At 35.8% G+C, this 2,922-nt stretch overlaps 1 long non-coding RNA gene and 1 other non-coding gene across 10 annotated transcripts in view; one reads left to right on the top strand and one right to left on the bottom strand.

The window, feature by feature from the left end:
• On the top strand, positions 1-72 carry Trnav-uac. The gene has a single exon. It is a non-coding gene; the product is annotated as a tRNA-Val (tRNA).
• LOC102675704 overlaps positions 1-2,922 on the bottom strand; it is a 5,941-nt gene that overhangs the window by 893 nt on the left and 2,126 nt on the right. For 5 of the 9 annotated variants that reach the window (XR_422656.2, XR_422655.2, XR_004151428.1 and 2 more), the window contains 5 exons: positions 2,027-2,277; positions 1,592-1,947; positions 1,246-1,409; positions 1,085-1,155; positions 333-800 (listed from right to left, as the gene is read on the bottom strand). This is a non-coding gene — a long non-coding RNA (uncharacterized LOC102675704). Of the gene's footprint in view, positions 112-332; positions 801-1,084; positions 1,176-1,245; positions 1,410-1,591; positions 1,948-2,026; positions 2,278-2,922 lie in introns of those variants that run through there. The other 4 variants (XR_004151431.1, XR_004151433.1, XR_004151427.1 and 1 more) reach the window with 4 other exon arrangements.

Genomic DNA, 2,922 nt, shown 5'->3' with positions numbered 1-2,922 from the left:
GTTCCGTGGTGTAGCGGTTATCACGTCTGCTTTACACGCAGAAGGTCGCCGGTTCGATCCCGGTCGGAACCACGATCCCTTCGTTCTTTTTTTTATATTTTTACTTTACAACTAAAAAACACTCTATTTGAAATAATTAAATATGAAAAAGTAAACGGAAAAAAAAGATTAATTAATAATACCGTATTACTAATTAAAAAATATAGTCACATAAAAATATACTTTACATTAATTCAATCTCAATAATTCTAAAATATAAAAAAAAAAAAAATATAAAAAGATTTTATATATGCATAAATTTCCTATAAAAATAAATTTCAATTCCATATGACTATCTCATTCAAATCAATAATTTTTTTCTGTTCTTTATAATTATGTGGAATTTTACAACATGTTGAACAAAATGAGAATAAATATCCAGAATCGCGCGACAGGAACTCGAAATTGGTATTCGGTTCGTGCGGTCGCGTTTGTCTTGTCGCGTATTCGTGATGAACGGTGTTCCTTTCGTTTCTTTTCGTTCCTTCATTCACTGTTTCCGTTCTGGCCATCTGGCAACCCACCTGCACCGTGCTGTAGCCAACTGCTTCGTTTCTTTGGCTTCGTGTAACGAGAGCAAGTCCGGTTTTTAGTCGGGTATCGGCCATTCAGCGCTCCTTTTTTAGCCGGTATTTTATATCGTGACGACAAGATGGAGAGCATAGGGAATATCGATGTGTCTTTGAACAACCGCGTTTGTTCTTCCCTTTTTCATCATTTTCTTTTTTCATGTTTTCTCTTTGTCGTGGAATCTATCGAATCTATTTTATCGAACAATTTTTAATATGAAATCGAAATTGCGAAATTATATTAAAGATTCAATTATGAATTCGAGTCACATTCTCATAAAACATGAATTAAACATATTTTTAATTTCATATAAACTTAATATCTATATTATACTTTACAAAATTTAATTATAATATAATTTAATATATTCTTAATTAATATTAAGAATTTTTCTAAAAGATAAAGTATATAAAGTATATATAGATGGCAAGTATATATATATGGCAAATTTATGTATTTCTTGAAATAAACTTACGTAAAACATGACTTTCCGAATGCATGTTTTCGAATCCATAAAAATTGAGACGCGAAGTTTACCATTTGTCTCTAAAACGGACGAATGCACGCTTTATAATTCACTTAGTAATTACACGGTGGAGAAATTGGGTCGAGTATCACGAGAACACTTTGAGCTACCTTTAAACTCCATTGTCCTTGAACAATCCTTATCTTTCTACATACATTGATTCATGTGACTTTCCTCTTCTGCGCTTCTTATCTTTTTATACGAAAATCCATGCACGATGAAACCTCGCATTGTCCATTATCTGTTCGAAGAAAGAAGTTCTGAACTAATCTATCTAAAAGAGATTATATTTTCAAATAAAAATTTTATTTCTTAGTTTGATCAAATCTGCTGCATTTTTTACTCCCACTTTTATCTTCGTCATCCACAAAACGACGAAATGAATCCGTGATCGAGAAGGTCAGATAGGATCGACATGGTTCGATCGGTGCCCAATAAAAAGGATTAGGTAACAACCTGGTCAAACGGTTCGAGTTTATCATGCATCCCTTCTCTCTGTAACTGCAGGTGGCCCATTCAGAATGCGAGATGATTGGCCAGAAGTAGTCGGTCATGAATAAGACGCAAGGACCCGTACCTCCCGCGTGGAATGATCAGTTTCAATGACAGGTCCGTCTGAGGCGATACATTAGGTTTCCATTTGGTTTTTTTCCATGTGCGTCCCGAGGGCATTACCTGTCAGGAACCAGCGTGAAATCTCGAGAAACCAGTCGCACGGTTGTTTAAAATTACTTTGATCCGTCTCCACCTGCACCTCCTTTTCATTCTTACCGCTGAACTTCACCTTACTTGACCTTAATCTATCTTTTACACTTAAGTGAACAATTAAATTATGTTTAAATAATGAATTTAAATGACAATTTAAATAATGATCAAGTGAAAATCACATACGTTATTTCCTTTTGTTTCTTCTTTGATGAGATTTTTCACACTGTTCTTTGATACAATAGCGTTTATTCACGTTTTAGTCATATCATAAATTTAAAAGTTTGTATCCATCATTAATATAGAGTGATGAAACGATGCAGAAGTTTCTCTTAAATAAGAGAAAAAGTAAATGAGCTTAAAAAGTTCTTCATAAAGGGGCAATAAATCCTCGTGGAAATTGATTAACACTAATGGTTATACAGCTTCCTTAGTCTCTGGAAAAAAAGAAACTTTCTCGTCGGTAATTAAAAGCAATATTTTTAATGAAGCCGCGAAGCAAACCGATCTTATAACTTCTCATCAATAAAAAACATTTCAGATTCGTGTAGAACTACATTAATACCTAATTTTACAATCATTACAACAAAATCCAATTAATCCATTCTCATTATTTTTTATCCTATACATTCCCTATATTTCATCCATCACGCTTTATTCCCTATTTTAAATCTCTTTAAGGAACGAGAAAGAAAGAAAAGAAAGGAAAGAAGGCGATGCGAATATAGAGAGGAAAGGCTTGGAAAGGAAAGTTGGCAAGTGTCAACGCGGTCACGGTGCAAAGGCAATGCACCGTGGCTGCAGCAGCAGCAACGAATGAAGGAAAAATCGATGCATCGTCTACGATTGTGGCCGAGCAATGCCGAAGTCGGCTCAGCTGTGCCGAATCGGAGGAACCAGCGCGAAACTGCGCGATTGCTGCACCGGATGCCGTCACGAGAGAAGCTTTCCGGCGGGCTGAGATGCCGGAAGTAGCGTTCGACGATTCGATTGCGCCTCGACGAGTGAAAAGTTCGAAACGCCGATCAATCGGGCCGAATATGCATATATGTTGGATTGCTAACTTTCTTCGCGATATCTGG

The sequence above is a fragment of the Apis dorsata genome, unplaced genomic scaffold (assembly GCF_000469605.1).
Source record: "Apis dorsata unplaced genomic scaffold, Apis dorsata 1.3 scaffold_684, whole genome shotgun sequence".
Lineage (NCBI taxonomy): Eukaryota > Metazoa > Arthropoda > Insecta > Hymenoptera > Apidae > Apis > Apis dorsata.
Note: the sequence above shows the minus strand (reverse complement) of the source record. Positions and strands in the feature narration are given on the sequence as shown.